Source organism: Drosophila montana, unplaced genomic scaffold (genome assembly GCF_035044405.1).
Source record: "Drosophila montana isolate Dmon_TW-CO22-7 unplaced genomic scaffold, ASM3504440v1 contig_2805_1, whole genome shotgun sequence".
Lineage (NCBI taxonomy): Eukaryota > Metazoa > Arthropoda > Insecta > Diptera > Drosophilidae > Drosophila > Drosophila montana.
This window is the reverse complement of record NW_026997676.1, coordinates 46,248-66,793: the sequence shown is the minus strand read 5'-3', so window position 1 is coordinate 66,793 and position 20,546 is coordinate 46,248. Positions and strand designations below refer to the sequence as shown.

General features: G+C 37.2%; 1 long non-coding RNA gene across 1 annotated transcript; it reads left to right on the top strand.

The window, feature by feature from the left end:
• The first annotated feature begins 459 nt into the window (after positions 1–459).
• On the top strand, positions 460–2,708 carry LOC135430036 (uncharacterized). The gene is made up of 2 exons (XR_010436520.1): positions 460–640; positions 2,298–2,708. It is a non-coding gene; the product is annotated as an uncharacterized LOC135430036 (long non-coding RNA).
• The last annotated feature ends 17,838 nt before the right edge of the window (positions 2,709–20,546 follow it).

Sequence of the window (20,546 nt, the reverse complement as noted above, 5' to 3'; positions counted from 1 at the left end):
AATAAGAGGGTTCAGGGTATCCCCTAGTCGGGAGCTCCCGACTAGACCCTCTTACTTGTTAATAATATTTTAATTACATTCGGTGGAAAATCATTTCTGCTTAAAAGTTTTTTAATTTTATGTCCAATTTCCTTGTGGTATATTGTGTCTGATACATTGACTATCCTTCTCATATAGCTTAATGCTGTATTTATTATCATACTTGTTGGGTGTCTGCTGGTTTCTTATACCACTTAATTTAAAGTGAATTGTCAAGTTTGTTTATTACAGAGTCTAAAAATGGCGATTTCCCGTCTTTTTCTAGTTCCGTTGTGAATTTAACGTGTTTGTGAAAAGAGTTTCAGTTTCAGGATGTGTTTACTACTGTTTTGTCCGTGACGGTAAAAATGTCATCTACATATTTCGTCAAAAGTGTTGATTTTATTGTCAAACTATCAGTAATGTTGTCCAACTATTCTTCATTTGTTATGTCATTCCTTTTAATTGTATATATATTTTGTATTTGTATTTAAAGTACCGGGCTTCTTGAGTGCAAAATTTAAATATGTTAATAAATAGTTTATTTGGTATAGTTGTGTGTTCTTCTAATTTTATCCATTTTCGTTTTATTGTGTATAGTGCTAATTCCATTGGTATACTGGTAAGCAAGGATATTACGTCGAACGATACCAATGTTTCGTCTTCGCTAATGTGGGTATTATTGACTTGTCTTTAAACTCCATCGAGCTTTTTTTATTGATTTGGAGTCTATTGTTAAGTTTATTAATGTTTTGATATATATTGATATTTTGATATGAATAGAGTCGAGGAACATATTGGCCTCAATGGTGCTCCTTTCTTATATATTTTTGGTAGTCTATATATCCGTGTGGGTATCGCTGTTTTTGTAAATTGTTGTGCCACAAAGTTATTATTCTTTGTATGTAGTTTTGATGTCAGATGCCGTCTTCGTGTTATATAAGCGTATAAGTCGTTTAAAATATTTGGCGGCAGTTTGGATTCAATTGTATTGTAATACTATCATACGACCTCAAGCAAAGCTGTCATAAATATATTTAAGCATACCTATATTTAAATTTCGAACTTTCCATTTAGTCTTTTTTTCAAAATGAGGCCCAGTAATGTTTCTGTCAAATGTGTTTGGGATTAACAGTTTAATTATATTAAAAAATCTTGTACTCGGCACGCGAGAAGTTGATTTGAATCTTGAGTCATATTAAATACAAAGCAAAAAGAATGTGTAATAAAAACATCTAGTTTTAAAAAATGCGATAGCCACCTTTGCATTTACATTCCTTGCTGAGACTAAAAGAAATAGTTTTAATTAACTGGCTACTGAAGACAGACCAACTTAAATGTTTGTACGTAGACCATTTTTTCGTTCAATCAATAAAGCTGTAATGCAGCCTTGGCAGCTCTGTTCGATGGATCCAAACATCAGCTAGAACAATAAGCTGTAGTCTGATTCAGTCAATACATGGAGCCCATTTAAGTTTTGTCGTGCTGCCAAAGTTCGCAAAGTGAACGAAGCAAGAAGCAAACAAACAAATTGCCAAAGAAAACTTTGTCTTTTGCTCTTTTCAGTTGGCAAAAGAGCAAAATGCAATTTTGTACAACGCTAAGGTGTGGGATGCTTTCGGAACGGACTTCACTTAGGGGGTAAAAGGAATTCCTCTGTTGGTCATTAAATTACATGCTAACTTCTTTTGCGATTTTTTGGATTGATTATCAGGTTCTGTTTGTAATGCGTCTTTCTTTGCTGCACTATTTTCCTTGGCATTCCTTGGGTTGATAATATTTCCTGCAGCCCCTCAATAAGCTTAGCTTAAAAATACCCTTAACATTTATCCAAATTTTATGGATGCGGACCAGAGCAGAAATTAGATCTAAATAAGTTTTTCAAGCGGGCTGGTAGTGATTATGATGCAATCGATCAAAAAAATATTTTGTTAAAAGACAAATATATTTTAATCAAACTCTCGCTTAGGGAAAACTATAAGAGTCGGTTGGTTAATATAAAACTGTTAAAAAATACTGTTATTGCTTAAAATAAGCTATTATATTTGGATACAATCAGTTTCGGTGTTAAATTTTGGCCCTAAGGTAGATAAAAAAGGTTATTTATTTGTCACGGCGAAAATTTCCGCATACAATCATTTATAAACTAGAGCTCCATTCGAAGGAAATCTCAAATATTTTATTAATCAGACTCACATAGCCACAAATCCTTTTTCTGCTTACTAATTTAGCGTAATTTGCCTACTTAATGGTCGTTGATTTTTTGGTGTTGATTACAGGAGGACTAAGACTGGCCTTCGTTAGGACCATTTACATAAATGCCAAAAATGGAAAACGAGGGGAAGAAATTGAGTAAATGCATGCTTTTGGAGGACTATACAAGTTGGGCTCATGGCGTCCTCTCAGAACGCAGAATGAAATTCATGGGAACGTAAAAAATAAATTAACATACTTAATTAGACACACACAGCCGTACAGAAGGAAACAAAATGAATTCCGACAATTGATTCTCATGTAACTAGCGCTTTTAAAATCGACGCTTATTTGGCAAATGCCCGCTTACCCTTTTCGCAAGAAAATCGAGGTGCTGGCAGGATTTGTCGAGAAATTGGTGAAATTGTACGGAAATTGACGTTTATGAAAATGCCTAGAAGTGAATGTTTCAATTACTAAATATTGCTCCAACGGTTGGCGTCTTGTTTTCTTAACAGTTTGTTCAGGGTGTACATGATTTTTCTTTATATCAAAAACGGCAAATGCTTCTAAAGAGAATTGCTTTTTTATACCCTGAACCCATTGAAAATGGGTGAAAAGGGTACAATGTATTTGTGCTGAAGGAAGCATCTCCGACCCCATAAAGTATATATATTCTTGATCAGCCATGTCCGTCTGTCTGCCCGTCCATCCGTATGTATGAACGCAAGGATCTCAGAACCTATAAGATCTAGAGACTTGAAATTTTAGCTGTAGGTCCTCCTAGTGCCCGCGCAGATCGAGTTTCGATAACTTGCCCCGTTTCCAAGTAATCGATAAAAATCGATATCGAAATCCCGTTTTTTGAGCAATTTTGCTAAATAATAAGAGCTAGAGTCACCAAACTTGACATGTAGCTTCTAGAATAGTATATATGTATATCAAGTATCTTTCATTTTGTACCTATCGCCTGTTGTAAGAAGAGCGTTCAGGGTATCCCCTAGTCTGGATCTCCCGACTAGAAACTCTTACTTGTTATACCCTGAACCCATTGAAAATATGTAAAAAAGGGTATAATGTATTTGTGCAAATGTATGTAACAGGCAGAAGGAAGCATCTCCGACCCCATAAAGTATATATTTTCTTGATCAGCATTAACAGCCGAGTCGATCTAGCCATGTCCGTCTGTCTTCCCGTCCGTCTGTATGTATCAACGCACGGATATCAGAACCTATAAGAGTTAGAGACTTGAAATTTGGACCGTAGGTCCCCCTAGTGCCCGCGCAGTACGAGTTTGTTTCCGATAATCTATAACTTGCCGTTTACAAGTAATCAATCAATATCGATATCGATATCGTGTTTTTAAAGCAAATCTCTAGGTTTTAAGTGCTAGAGTCACCAAACTTGACATGTAGCTTCTAAAATAGTATATACATATATATCAAGCATTTTCATTTTATAGCTATCGCCACCACCCCGCTAATCACCACATAGCAATTATTCAACTAAAAACTCCAATGTGTATTGCCCACCAATTTGAGCAGCAATTTTCGATATTGAAATACACGAATATTCTATAGTACAATAAGATCTACTGTTGAAAACTTCATCAAGACCGGTTAAGAAATACAAAAGTTATAAAAGAAATTCTGTTTTGGCTGGCCACGAGCGTGGGGCAGTTAGCTCAAATTGCAAGAATTTCTGTATACATGTACACGCACACATTCATGCGCGTCTTTATTGAATTCTATCTGTGCTGCAATTTTTATCCGTTTTTTATACCCTGAACCCATTGAAAATGAGTAATAGGGGTATAATGTATTTGTGCAAATGTATGTAACAGGCAGTAGGAAGCATCTCCGACCCTTTAAAGTATATATATTCTTGATCAGCATTAATAGCCGAGTCGATCTAGCGACGTCGGTCCGTCTGTCTGTCTGTCCGTCCGTTGGTCCGTATGTATGAATGCAAGATTCTCAGAACCTATAAGAGCTAGAAAAATTGTAGCTGAAGGTCCTCCTAGTACACGCGCAGATCGAGTTTGTTGCCGCTATTCGATAACTTGCCCCTTTTCCAAGTAATCGATAAAAATTGATATCGAAATCCTGTTTTTTTTTAGCACTTTCGACAAATAGTAAGAGCTAGAGTCACCAAACCTGACATCTATAATAGTATATATATATCAAGTATGTTTCATTTTGTACCTATCACCTGTCGTAAGAAGAGGGTTCCGGGTATATCCTAGTCGGGAACTGCCGACTATAGCTACTAAATTACTACTAAAGCAAACGAGCGCGTAGCGCTAGCTGCATTTGTTGTTGGAAGAACAGGGTTATTTCTTATTAAGACTTAGTGCAAATGATGTGGTCTGTTTCGATTCGAGACCTATCGAGAAAACATTTTTTTAGTTGAAATTTTTTTTTACTACTGCTGAAACTAGAGCTTAGCGCGAGCTGAATTTGGTGTTGGCAGAAGAGGGTTTTTTGAGTATTCCCAAGACGGGAGCTCCCGACTAGAGCCTCCCACTTGTTTTTGTATGTTAGCCAGTGTCAAATAAGCTCCTTAATTATATTATTTGTTTTTCAAATTTGACGCATTGAATTTGTCCTTGAGGAGAGATAATAATGATAATAATGCTCGTAGGGCTATTTGGGCTTGTATTTGTAACCTGTATTATCCGTTTACGTGAAATTCAAATAAGTGTCAAGAACATGCAATCCTCCTAGCAATGTCGAACTGGCAGCAACTCTTGTACTACCAAAGCGCATACTTCAGTCACACTTATACACGCAACTGTCAGAGCGCTAAGCGCAATTGCGCTAAAGGCTCGCGTGTTGGTCCGCTGGGAATTAACAGTCAACTAACACACAAGTCCACACGCACACACAAACACACATATCGATGTATATGTTAGACTAAAATACATGTTGGCAAACATTAAGTGCACTTGTCATCTGTTGGCCTTTGCCTGAGGTTTGTTTCTGTGGTTGGTCTTGTGGCTTTATTAGCAGCTCTCGCATAAACTCTGTATATATCTGTGGTATGCATATTTGAAAAAGGCAGTATATGCATCAATTGCTGCTATTGGGGAAATTTTAGAATCCACAACAAAGTTATAATGAAAATACCTTGCGGCTATTATGCACTTAAAAATGAATCTACTTGAATGGGTATGTAGTATTCAGCTCAGCTAAATGACCTATTCATTTAATCATCTGAACAACATGTATGCAGGTTCAAATTCTGCTCTTTTATATACATGTACCCCTTTCTTGGAAGTAGGCCATGTGAACTGGCCAGCGTTATTTAAAAAATGTATGTCAAGCTTATAAATTAAATATATAGCATAATAATAAACAAGTAAGAGGTTCTAGTCGGCAGCTCCCGACTAGGGGATACCCTGAACCCTCTTAAATGCAGCTCGCAATACTAAAAAAAAATTCCTTTGACAGGGTTCGCACTCACATCTGAACGCATTACTTGCTGCCGCCTCTACTTAACAGCCGCACAAGCGAAAAAAAATAAAATTAGCCTCCTCGATAGGGTTCGAACTGGCAACAGACCGCACTACTCAACGCCGCATCTATAGAACATCCACACCAATAATTGCGTTTCAATGAGAAAAACTAATTAAAATAGCAGCACAGAAAACAATATAATCACAATTGCAATGCTGTTGGTAGAATTCAAAGCAGACGCGCATGAATGTGAAATTTTCAGTAGTAGATCTTATTGTACTATAAAATATTCGTGTTTTCTCAAAATGACAATAGCATTTAAATTGTGACTTAATTAGGTAGTCAATATAAGTTGGTTATTAACATGATTTATAGCTTTTAGGTGGTGGCAGAGAGGTGGCAATAGCTAAAAAATTAAATATACTTGGTATATATATATATAATTCTAGAAGCTACATATCAAGTTTGGCGACTCTAGCTCTTATTATTTACCAAAATTGCTCAAAAACGGGATTTCTATTTCGATTTTTATCTATTACTTGGAAACGGGGTTATGGATTATCGGAAACAAACTCGATCTGCGCATGGACTAAGAGGACCTTCAGAGAAAATTTCTCTAGCTCTTATAGGTTCTGATATCCTTGCGTTCATACATACGGACAGACGGACGGACGGACAGACCGACAGACAGGCGGACATGGCTTAATCGACTGGGATGTTGATGCTGATCAAGAATATATATACGTTATGGGGCCGGAGATGCTTCCTTCTGCCTGTTACATACATTTGCACAAAAACATTATTCCCTTTTTACCCATTTTCAATGGGTTCAGGGTATAAAAAACATTTATTAAATTTTCCTTTATATAACATAAGATTTGCCAACATTTTTCAATTTACTTTTATTTAAAGCTACATACGATTTTCCATCTGGCATACTCTTCACTTCTAATGGCACAAACTTTTCCTTTAAAAATGAAATAGGGCTGCCAAAGTCTATGAGGCATTCTGCAATTATTGATTTGTTTTTAAAATGAATTGTTATGTATCTCACATATTTGTTTTCAATAGAACAATTTTTATTTGGACATCCTGCTATTAAGTATTCTTTGAGCCGCACGCATAGCAAGAGCCTGGCTCCCGTTTAAGCTTTAAACAATCTATGGCCCAATGCGCCTTGACATTACAGTTGTAGCAGCGTTTTTGTGTGTCTGCCTGTGCTTCCTGTGCAGCTTGTTTCTTAACATTGTTTCGTGCCCGTTTAATTGGTAACTTTAAAGCTGCAAACGCACGTAAAATTTGAGGCTGATTGGTACAGCAATGCATACTAGCTAGAATAATACCCTCCATTAACTCCTCAACATCAATTTTGATGTCCTGCGCCTATATGTTTTTTTCGCTAAAGTATGTGGAATATCCTCATCTGGTTTCCAAACCCGATTCTCATACTTTTGTCTTAGTTCCGACTTTGAAAATCCTTCACCGAACGCCAACGCTAATTGGCTTAGCATCTGGTCAATCGTAGCAATGATGCGCATAAGGCCTGCATGCAACCACTTCAAAGCACCACCTTTCAGTTTACTTATACAAAGTAAGTGCTGCTGCATCTCATTTACCACGTAGATTTTGGCCCCATTGGAGAGTTGCATTACCCATTTACGTACCTCACTTTCCCCAGTAAATTCCAATAAGGATTCCTTGGCTAGCATCAACGCTCCAGTTTGAATGCAAGCATTAAAGTTGCCGCCGACAGTACTTGATTTAATCTTGCCATCAACTCAGTTTTTGATCCCGTGGTTGGCAAATTTAACAATAACCAACTCTTCAATGTTGCTATTGACACATCCTTTATGTTTATTTTTTCCATTATTATGAGTTAATCCCACTTCTGATATTGTAGTAGTATCTAGTATTAATTTATTTAACTTATTTTCGGGTTGTCCTTGTTACATATGTATGTTATCTTACTTTTAGCGCTGTGGACAGACTGACCTCACACTCCATATTGGCACCCTCTTTATTCTTATCGATATAACATTTATTTCCTTATCGATATCTACTTATCATACTCTCATAATAAACATAGATAGCGACACTGTAATAACATAGCTAGGGCTACCAATGATGATCTTATCCTATTAATTAATATAACACCCAAATGGCAGATGCGCCTTAAGATAACTGAGCCCAAAGTGCTCTCGATTTATCTTGTGACTCCTCTGCACACATGCGTGGACGTTTAATGTTTGGGTTTATCTAAAGTGTCATTATTAACCGCAATCAACGCGTATTTTTTGCCAACTGACAAACAATATACGATTCTTTATGTGACAGGTGCTGTTGCTAGGGGATTAGGTGCAAAAACAAACGTTTTTTTTGATCTGATCTGCTCATGTGACAGGCCGGAAAGCTCGTGGAAAAAGCCAAAAAATATGTAATAACATAGCTAGGGCTACCAATGATGATCTTATCCTATTAATTAATATAACACCCAAATGGCAGATGCGCCTTAAGATAACTGAGCCCAAAGTGCTCTCGATTTATCTTGTGACTCCTCTGCACACATGCGTGGACGTTTAATGTTTGGGTTTATCTAAAGTGTCATTATTAACCGCAATCAACGCGTATTTTTTGCCAACTGACAAACAATATACGATTCTTTATGTGACAGGTGCTGTTGCTAGGGGATTAGGTGCAAAAACAAACGTTTTTTTTGATCTGATCTGCTCATGTGACAGGCCGGAAAGCTCGTGGAAAAAGCCAAAAAATTTTATTTTTTGCAGTCAAACTTATTTTCAGAAATTTTAAGACAGCTTAGAGTTTCTTTCTCCACACAAAGTTGAGAAGAAAAGTTTTTAAAAGTGGAATAAGTAATAGAAAATTAAGCAACAGAAAGTCGATTGGTCAGCTTAGAATTCTCTCCCACAAGAGTTTAGTTAAAGGCAATACTTGTAAGACTCAATAAGTTAATTGTGTGTAGAGCAATAATATGTAGAAATAATTAATATTATAAGAGAAACCCAATTTTTTATTATTCAACCAATATTTTATTTTATGCTTAACACGTATTCATGCACTAAATTATCCTTCTATATAACAAATATTTATACCAAAATTTAGAAAAAAATATACACATGTATAGCCGTTATACCCTTAGTTGGTTAGGATATGACATAAACAAAAGGGGCGAGTAACTCAGTTTTTGTTGGGAGTACGGCTACGGGTTGCCAAAATGCGCCAAAGGCACTTTTCTGCTTTGAGGTCGTATCATCCTCTTCCTCAGCAGGTTCGCCCGCTAACCCTCGACGCCTTTCGAGACTTCTTCAACTTAGGAATCTGGGTTGTTTGGGCTTTTTGCGAAAAACACGCTTGGCGTGATAAAATCTTAGCAATAAATGCTGAGCCTCAGCGTCAATATATGTGGTTGTTTAAATGTGTGTGTGCGTAAGGGAAATTTAAAGCAAAATGCGGTAATCATGAGTAGAGTTAAGAAAGACTTATCTTACACAACACAATTTAATTTGCGATAAACGAGCCCACGCCACTGATTTAAGCAGCTGAACAGCCCCCAATTTTAAGCAACAACAAAAACTTTATACGCGTCGTCGCCTTCCTGTGTGTGTGTATGTCACCAAACAAGGCAACAAAACAACTTCCAACAAATATTAAAGGATATGTTCTTAATCCAGACTGACAGCTGCATGTATCTAACGCAAATAAAATAAGAATCCAACCCCTTTCCCTTTTGCCAATATATCAAATATGAGCATTTCGATTCGAGCCAAAAGTTTTGATGAATTGCCAGAACGAAGATAAAATAAGCAGGAATTATTTAGATCAATTTTCGGAATTATACAATTTAAAATAGTATTTGTTATCATAATAGTATATATGATTTGCAACGAATAGTACGTAAATTTCATATATATTCTTTGCTATAAGAGAAAATTTTATGTTTCATCTATATTTAGACCCTTGTCTTTAATCCTAAATCCTCCACGGCAATATATTTAAAATTCCGCGTTATATTTAAAATTCCATTCTGTATATCCCGATACATGTTTCCATAGTTATATCTGTCGCAATGTAGAAATAAAAACTTCCTGTTTTCAATCTCCAATCCATTTTTAAGACCTTCTTTATCTATTAGTATTATAGCTTCTGTGATCGATAAATTCTCACAGACAGGATGGAGAGATGTACTGATTATGAATGTATATGTATATACCTAACGCTTTTGGAGATGTCTCAACTGTTGGGTCATTATACACCAATTACCCGTTTAAATGTTGCAGGGTATTTATAAATACCTTGTTCTTGCTATGGGTACCGGGGCACTGCACCACCGCAGTTTTTATACCCTGAAACCATTGAAAATGGATTAAAGGGGTATTATGTATTTGTGCAAATGTATGTAACAGGCAGAAGGAAGCATCTCCTACCCCATAAAGTATATATAATCTTGATCAGCGTCAATAGCCGTGTCGATCTAGCCATGTCCGTCTGTCCGTCCGTCCGTCTGTCCGTCTCTCCGCAAGGCACGCAGAACCTATAAGAGCTCGAGACTTGAAAGTTTAGCTGTAGGTCCTCCTAGTCCCCGCGCAGTTTGTTTCCGATATTCGATAACTTGCCCCGTTTTCAAGTAATCGATAAAATATCGATATTCGATATCGAAATCCCGTTATTTGAGCAATTTCGGCAAATAATATGAGCTAGAGTCACCAAACTTGACATGTAGCTTCTAAAATATATTTATCAAGTATTTTTCATTTTATACCTATCGCCTGTCGGAAGAAGAGGGTTCAGGGTATCCCCTAGTCGGGAGCTCTCGACTAGAACCTCTTACTTAGTATGAGGTACATTTTGTTAGTGTCTTCATACAAAGTGACGGCTGATGGTAATGCATTTTAAGGCTGCCAACTCACCAGCTCCAAAGAGCACGCTACAAACTGCTGACAAACATTCACAAACACCTTGAATATACGCTCCCCTCATCACTCTGTACTTGAGAAACTAAGCACACATATTATTTACACTTTTAAATGCGCAACGCTACGGCACGTTAAGTTTTTCCGTTCATTCACGCCTGATGTGATGCCGAGACTCTGACATCAGTCAGAAGATCCAATTACATTAAACTGCCTGACAAGGAAAGAAGAAAAAAAAAAAAATTATGGGCTTAGATAGCACCTACAATATACTTGAAATAAATTAGTTAATATTCTTAATAATAATCTAAATCAAAATGTTCTAAAAATTAAAAAAAAGAATATTAATTAGCTTCGGCATGACAAAGATTAAATAGCTTAAGAGTTTTGGGGGTATGTGAAGAGAATAGAGTAGCTCGTAAATACCGAGCATCATCAAAACATTTTAAAAACATGTAAGAAGCTTTAGTAGGGAGCTCCCGACTAGGGGATACCCTGAATACTCTTCTTTCAACACCAAATGCAGCTCGCGCTACGTGCTCGTTTGTTTTAGTAGAAATACAAATAAATTTTAAAAAAAAGTCCCCTCGGTCGGTTTCGAGCTCGCAACTGACAGAATTACTTGCTGCCTCTATCAACAGCCACAGCAATAATTGAGTCTTAATGCGAAAACGGATTAAATAGCAGCACAGAAAACAATACAATCGCAATTGCAATGCAGTTGATAGAATTCAACGAAGACACGCATTAATGTGTGTGTACATTTATACAGAAATTCTTGCAATTTGATCTTGATGAAATTTTCTACAGTAGATCTTATTGTGCTCAAGAATATTTGAGTATTCTCAAAAAGCAATTGCATTCAAATTGTGGCTTAAATTGGTGGACAATACAAGTTGATTTATTAACTTGATTAATGAGATAGTAGCGGGGAGGTACTGATAGCTATAAAATGAAAGATATTGATATACCTCAGAGAAAAAAGTATATGTGCATAGACAATTTATTAAAAAAAAGTATGTAAAACAAAAGTTTATATGCCTGCCCTTTGCTAATAAGACCTTATTTAGTCTTGTAGGCATTGAGTTGATAAGGTTTTCAAGAGTTGAAGGGTCTATTTGATTCCACTCCTTCAGTAAAGCTTCTTTTAGTTGTTTTATGGTATCAAACTGCCGACCACCCTTGTAAAATTTATTCGAAAGTATGCTCCATAGGTCTTCTTTTGGGCTTATATCCGGGCTGATCGCTGGCCATTCCAAGAATGGTATTTTTCTTTCCGATAGAAAGTCTCTAGTTTTGCGCGCAGTGTGTATTGGGGCGTTGTCTTGCTGAAAGATCCAGTCATCTCCGTACAAGTCACCCGCAAACTCAATTAACTCATTCTCCAAGAGTTCTACATATATGTCCGCATTTGTTCTTGTCTGTATGCAGCAAATCGAAGACTTTCCAGCATATCCAAAAGCTGCCCAAATCATAAGTGAACCGCCACCATGATTCCGCTTATGTCGAGTCTGCCGCAGTTGTCTTAAATGGCGCCAATACTTATGGCAACCGTCTGGACCATCCAAATTGAATTGATTCTCGTCCGAAAAAATTACATTATGGAATTCATGGGTCCAGAATTTATATTTTTCAGCAAATGCCAAACGGGCGCATACGTGACGTTTCATTAGCTTGGGTACAAACTCTCGGAAAGCATATGAAACGTTTTTGTTTTCCACTACAACCTGATGGGCTCGTCTTCTAGATATGTTAAGATGAAAATGACGTCTGATCTCCATACAAGACATGCCCTTTTGAACCGCAAGTCGTGAAATTTTCCGTTTACACCGGTCATTAATAAGGGTCGGTCTGCCGCAGCGCTTAATATTACCGTAATTATCGACATTCTTGAGAAAGTTGGTAATCGTATTTCTATGTCGATTTACTCTTTTAGCAATTTCTGCAATTGTGGTGTCGGATTCCTGCAGGCCCCTTATCAAACCTCGCTCCTCTTCCGATAAATGCATTCCACGTGGCATTTTAAATGAATAATAACAAATTAAACGTTAATTTATTGAAAGGTACATATATTGTCCGAACCTATTTCCTACTCTTAAAATTGTTTTTTATATTTAACTAGCGGGTATAACCCGGCCTTGCCCGTGGCACGTATGTAATAAAATCAAAAAAGCTTTGAAAATGATTTTGAAACTGATCGGACGGGAATCAAACAACTTTTATGCAAATCGGAAAACTCTTAAGATTCACCAAAAAAATCTTAAAAATGCATTTTCCACCGAAGGAGTTTAGATTTTGCGAGAAATGTGAAACACGTCTCTAATGATTTTTCTTATAGATCTTTGGAAATAAATTTGAACCCAAAACGTCATCCACCAAATCTACGACCCCCATTTGCACCAAGGAGGGATGGATTTTTCAAAAAGTGTGAAACACCCCTCAAATGAATCTCAACATAGATCTTTAAATATGAATTTGGGGCCGATCGGATCGTTAACAAAAAACTTTCATACAACCTTTTTCCGCCAATTTACCACTGTTGCGGGTGGAATTTTCCAAATCGCTGAATTACGTACTTATTAAGTTCTTATGAAGAGCTTTAAAAATAAGTTTGAAGCAAATCGGACACAACTTAAAACGCCGCCCAAAATATCTTTAAATCGCATTCCCCCCGAAGAAGTTTTAATTCTGCGAAAAGTGAGAAACACGTCTCAAATGATTTTTCATATAGATCAGTGGAAATGAATTTGAGCGCGAAACGTCACCCACCAAATCTTTGACCTCCATTTCCACCAAGGAGGAATGGGTTTTCCGAAAAGTGCGAAACACCCCTCAAATGAATTTGAACAAAGATCTTTGAAAATAAGTTTGGGGCCAATCGGATGGTAAACAAAAAAGTTACATACAAATGTTTTTCGCGATTTTTCCACACTTGCGGGTGGAATTTCCTGAAACCCCGTCTTAACGTGCACCTACATCACATAAGGTAACTACAGTGAAAATTTCAGCTTCCTAGCTCTTACGGTTTGGGCTGTGCGTTGATCACCAATCAGTCAGTCAGTCAGTCAGTCAGTCAGTCAGTCAGTCAGTCAGTCAGTCAGTCAGGACAAACAGTTTTATATATAGAGATTATATCTCCCCGACGCTATACTTCTCTTGCTCACACGAAATTCCACAAAAAAACTCACATTTGCACATACATATACTTATTTCCTAAGAAAATTACGACGCAGCACACAATTTAATGGTAACGGTACCTAAAATGAACAGTAATGAAGACTTTGGCATACAAAAAACAAATATAACACACAACAACAAAATCTGGTATACCTTAAAAAAAAGTGGAAGTGATATTATTGAAATGAGAGAAAAAAACAAAGATGCACATATACTTTTTTCCCTGAGGTACATACATATATATTACTAGCGGGCATAACCCGGCCTTGCCCGTGGCACTTATGTTATAAAATCAATGTTTTCAGAAAGCTTTGAAAATGATTTTGCAACTGATCGGACGGGAATCAAACAACTTTTATGCAAATCGGACAAAACTCAAAATTCACCAAAAAAATCTTTGAAATGCATTTTCCACCGAAGCAGTTTAGATTTTGTGAAAAATGTGAAACACGTCTCAAATGATTTTTCTTATAGATCTTTGGAAATAAAATTGAACACAAAACGTCATCCACCAAATCTTCGAGAGGAATCTTCTTCGGGAGGAATGCGATTTATAGATTTTTTGGGCGAAGTTTTAAGTTGTGTCCGATTTGCTTCAAACTTATTTTCAAAGCTCTACATAAGAACTTAATAAATACGTATTTTAGCGATTTGGGAAATTCCACCCGTAACAGTGGTAACTTGGCGGAAAACGGTTGTATGAAAGTATTTTGTTTACGATCCGATCGGCCCAAAACTTATTTTCAAAGATCTTTGTTCAAATTCATTTGAGGGGTGTTTCACACTTTTCGAAAAATCCATTCCTCCTTGGTGGAAATGGAGGTCAAAGATTTGGTGGATGACGTTCTGTGTTCAAATTCGTTTCCAAAGATCTATAAGAAAAATCATTTGAGACGTGTTTCACACTTTTCGCAGAATCCAAACTTTTTCGGGTGGAATGCGACTCAAAGATTTTTTGTGCGAAGTTTTAAGTTGTCTCCGATTTGCTTCAAACTTATTTTCAAAGCTCTACATAAGAATATAATGAATACGTGTTTCAGCGATTTGGGAAATTCCACTCGAAACATTGGTAAATTGGCGGAAAACGTTTCTATGAAAATTGTTTGTTTACCGTCCGATAAGCTTCAAAATCATTTTCAAAGCTTTTTGAGAACATTGATTTTATAACATACGTGCCACGGGCAAGGCCGGGTTATACCCGCTAGTGTTCATATATAACCCGTCTATCTAGCTTGTTGATTTATCAAACCCAAGTTAACGCTATTAAGTCTATCTCCTCCCTACTTTCTGATAGGGACCTTTTAGTAATTCTTGGGGACTTTAATCTCCCAGATGTCGATTGGTCATCGCCATCAGGCTCAAACTTTCTACTGCCGTCTTTGTCAAACGAATTTATTGATGGTCTACATGACATGTCCTTACGGCAGGTTAATCGTGTGCGCAATACTAGAAACAGATCTCTTGATCTAATTTTCGTGTTGGATTAAAAAATGTGAAGTCGAGGTGTTATAAATATTTTAAGTAATCGGGAATCACTCTGCTTTCTCCCGTTATGCAGATGCCCTATCAAATTTTTCTTCTCAAAATTTCATCAAAGTACGCTTCTCAACGACCTTAACACTATCAAGCCGGTTTACTCACCGGGCCCTGATGGTGTTCCTACTTGTGTGCTCAGGTCCTGTGCTGCAGCACTATGTAAACCTATTTTAAAACTTTTGAATTGTCCGTAAACACTTCATCTTTTTCCACCATTTGAAAAAAATCATACATTATCCCTCTCCATAAGAAAGTGACTCCCTTTCCGATGTCGAAAACTATAGAGGTATTACCAAATTATCCCCTAAATCTAAAGCTTTTGAGACAATCATAACATCTCAACTGCAACATTTATGTGGTTCTATTATTTCACCTTTCCAGCTTGGGTTCGAGAAGCGCAGATCAACAACCAATAACCTTCTTGAGTTTACTTCGCTTGTCATTTATGGGTTAAAAAAAAGAATGCAGACTGACATCATCTACACTGATTTCAGTAAGGCTTTCGACTCTGTCAACCGCTCCTTGCTACTTCATAAATGATGCCTTCTCGGCTTCCCAGTCAATCTCTTGAGCTGGATTTCAGAGTATTTGCGTAACAGAGCCCAAAAGTTTCTTTTCAGAAATTCGTTTTTAAACGTATTCTGGTGACTTCCGGTGTTCCTCAAGGTAGTCATTTTGGCCCGCTACTCTTTTCATTAATGACCTTCATTCGATACTGTCTCACTAACGATGTGAAGTTATGCCTTGCATATAAAGATATGGCATTATGTTATCTCTTACAAGCTAACATTGATGCGTTTCAGGGTTGGTGTCTAGCCAACCTCTTAAATTTAAACTGCTCCAAATGTAAGGTAATGACTTTCTATAGAAGCCGCCCTTAATTGGTTTCTTACATCCTTGATAGCATACCGCTCGAGCGTGTTAACAGTACTTCTAATCAAGTTAATGATGTAGTTGTCATCATTGATCATAAACTAAAATTAGACTCTCATGCTAAGACCGTGGTCAATAAGGCCAGAATTGTTTTGGGTATCATCAAGCGATGGTCGAAGGAGTTTGACGACAAAAACCCTTTATATATCTTTGGGACGACCTATACTTGAGTATGCCTCATGTATCTGGTCACCACAGTACTCTATCCATCAAGACAGAATTGAACCCGTTCAGAAACAATTCTTGTTGTTTGCCCTTCGTCGTTTGAATTGGTATCCTCGTGTGCGGTTACCGTCATACTCCAGCAGACTTCTGATGATTAGCCTTCCTTCCTTAACTAATCGTAGAACCATGCATAGTGTAATATTTATTTATAAACTAATTACTGGTGAAATCGACTCTTCTGTGTTGACTAGCCAATTAAATTTCTCTATCCCTACTAGACGTAATTTCAATTTTGCTGAACTAATTATGCCTTGCATGAACCGGTCAGGGTTCTCTGTGATGACTATAAAAAGCATTATAGAGTATTCAGTTGGGAGTCTTCTCTTCCTCGTATAAAGTCTTTTATCCTAAACTTTTTAGCAAGTAGTCTTACTTTAAAACATATAGATCCATATGATCAGTTGGGCTGGAGGTGGGATGCAGAACATTGCATCGGGATTCGAAAAAAAAAAAAAAAGTTGACCAATATAGCTCGGCTTTTATTCCTAATCGAGAATATATATACTTTGTCAGAGATGTCTAGCAAGCATATATTAAACATTGATTAGAACATCAAGTAACACACAAATCGAATATATTTGTGAACAAGTATTTATGAAATACTCCTTTGTCTCTGTTATCCATATTCTAAGTGTATTCCTTAAGTGCAGAGCATAACAAGTAATGTGTGTGTTTGAATAATGGGTTTTAAGTTGACGACGGCTTTGTATAAGCCGCAATAAAAAACGCGTCACCCATGCGCCTTTATTAAACCTGTCCCTGTGTGCGTGCGTTTGTATACGTAAGTGGGCGAGATTGAAGAAGACAAAGCGAAAAAGCAGAATATTAATGAATATCTTTACCGCTCACTCAAGAACTACAACAATGCGTGGCACAATGATGATGTATCAGCTCCTAGAATTATGCTATAAAAATTTCACTAGCAATTTTAATGCGATGCGAGGCGAGAAGGCCAGCGGCGACGTCATTTTAATGAATTTCACTATGGCGTCAGTCAGGGCCATTTTTCCTTTCGTGCTCCATTGTTTGTGTCCGCCTCTATCTTTGTTCACTCATGTCTGTGTGGCATCTTGGAAAATTCTTAACATGATTGGCACATGAATGCTGTAAATTAAAAGCCGCTTAGAAAGCTTTCGCTCAGGCAAGTCTAAGGCCCCGCCAAGCCCTTAACAACTTTTAAGTTCCTTAAAAACGCGTTCATTTCAAATGGATTCTCGAGTGGAGTCTGCAACATGTTGAAACTAATTCAAGTGCCTGGCTCCCAAGAGAGGCAATTTATTCTCGTTTGTGTGTGTGCATGCTTAAGGCATTGCTCAGTGGCAAAAGACATTACGTTTCATTATTGGCTAGACGGCGGACGCTCAGTGCGAGCAAGTTAAGATGCAGTCATTGACTAATAAAGAGACAGAGGAGGCTTTAGGATCAAAAGCTCTTTTTTGAAACACTTCGAGCGCGATAGCGAGGTTGCAAACAAAAATTGCAAACACAACACCCGACTGTCTACAGCTACTTCAGCCGTTGCCCAAAAATCAAAGACAACTTCAAAACATTTCCCATATGCACCAACAACATCCATAATCAAAACAAACGATTCGACAATGAAACAAGTAAGAGGTTCTAGTCGGGAGCTCCCGACTAGGTGATACCCTGAACCCTCTACTTCCAACACCAAATGCAGCTCGCGTTACGCCCTCGTTTGCTTTAGTAGTAATAAAGAAAAATTAAAAAAATAATTGGTCCCTTGACAGCGTTCGAACTCGCAACTAACCGCACCACTTGCCGCCGCCTCAACTCAAGAGCCACTCCAATAACTGAATTTTAATGAAAATAAAACCAATTAAAATAGCAGCATGGAAAACAATTCAATCGCAATTGCAATGCTGTTGATAGAATTCAAAGCAGACGCGCATGAATGTGTGTGTGTACATGTATACAGAAATTCTTGGAATTTGCGGTAGCTGCTGCACGTGTTTTCAGGCCAAAACACATTTTCTTTCGTGTTTCTTAACCGATCTTGATGAAATTTTCAGTAGTCTATCTTATTGTACTATAAAATATTCGAGTTTTCTCAGAATGACAATTGCATTTAAATTGTGGCTTAATTAGGTAGGCAATACAAGTTGGTTTACTAACATGATTTATTGCTTTATGGTGGTAGCGGGGAGGTGGCGATAGCTATAAAATGAAAGATACTTGCTATACACATACTATTCTAGAAGCAACATGTCAAGTTTGGTGACTCTAGCTCTTATTATTTACCAAAATTGCTCAAAAAACTGGATTTCGATATCGAAACTTGGAAACGGGGCAAGGTATCGAATATCGGAAACAAACTCCATCTGCGCGGGTACTAGGAAGACCTACAGCTAAAATTTTAAGTCTCTAGCTCTACCCTTTTTACCCATTTTCAATAGGTTCAGGATATAATTAGCTGAATATGAATAAGCTTGGCTAAGAATTAGTTCAACCATTCACAAATAAACTCAAACTCAAATCTTTTCCGATTTGTATTCTATGCTGCGAATAAGACGTTAGCAGAATTTAATGGACAGTTGGTTTGAAAATATTGGAAATATATATTGTCATAATGCGTTATTACAAATTATGTAAAAACAAAATCAAAGTGTCTCTATTTAACCTAATTAGATTGTAATACCTCATTTCAACGTTGAATTTTAGAATTTCTTAGATGTGTCCGGCAAAACATTCCAGAAAAAACGTGCCCGTCCTGGACAATATGCCATTCTCTAAGCTACATATATGCGCGGCGTTTTATCTCAAAGGCCAAAAAAATATTTCATTTAAATTTTTGTGAGACAAGAAATTAATTAAAGTCGAAGCACAAAGGCTGAATAACGCGAGGCAGTTAATTTAGTAGATTTACATAGGAGCGCGCCACTCCCCGGCTGCAGGTGCATGTCAGTACGATGAGAGTCGATGTCATTAAATACTATGTGGTGACTTGCTGCCTGATGGCCAGATAAGACGGGATGCCAAAGACGGACAAAGTTATGCACTTTACAAAAATTGTTGGGCATATGTTTTTGAACTCGTACCGTCGCATTTTTTATTATTAATAAAAACAAGAAGAAGAATAGGCGCATGCCTATGCTATTAAAAAGTGCTTAGAAGGTATTTCATGGCAGCAATACTTGGGGGCAAAAGTTTTTCAGGGCACTGCAGGTGTGCGCCAACATCAAAGTGTTTCCTTTTCAGCCCTTGGAATAGGCGACATTTTCAGAAGTAGATCTTATTGTACTATAAAATATTCGTGTATTCTCAAAATGACAATTGCATTTAAATAGTGGCTTAATTAGATAGGCAATACAAGTTGGTTTACTAACATGATTTATAGCTTTTAGGTGGCAGCGGGGAGGTGGCGATAGCTGCAAAATGAAAGATACTTGATATATATATACTATATATATATACTACTCTAGCTCTTATTATTTACTAAAATTTCTATAAAAACAGGATTTCGATATCAATTTTTATCGATTACTTGGAAACCGGGCAAGTTATCGAATATCGGAAACAAACTCGATCTGCGCATGGACTAGGAGGACCTACAGCTTTCAATTTCAAGTCTCTAGCTCTTATAGGTTCTGATATCCTTGGGTTCATACGTACGGACAGACGGACGGACGGACGGACGGACAGACGGACAGACGGACATGGCTAAATCGACTCGGCTGTTCATGCTGATCAAGAATATATATAGTTTATGGGGTCGCAGATGCTTCCTTCTGCCTGTTACATACATTTGCACAAATACATTATACCCTTTTTACCCAGGGTATAATAAATATGCTTTTGTGTGTCCGAATTCTTGACACCGGATGCATTGCACCATATCGTTAACTTTTCTTGGCTCATTTGTGACGACACTGTTGTTAATAAACTTTTGTTTATAAATTTTTTCTGTAATCAGGCTCTAAGTCGATGAAAATATGTGTAGTGGCTCCTTGGTGATACGGCTTCTTATGTGATGGATGATCCTAACGAGATGCCCTTGTAGTTCAATCTGAGACTTAATTGTTTGAATTGGCGTAGAGTAGTGAATATTTTTGGCTACTAC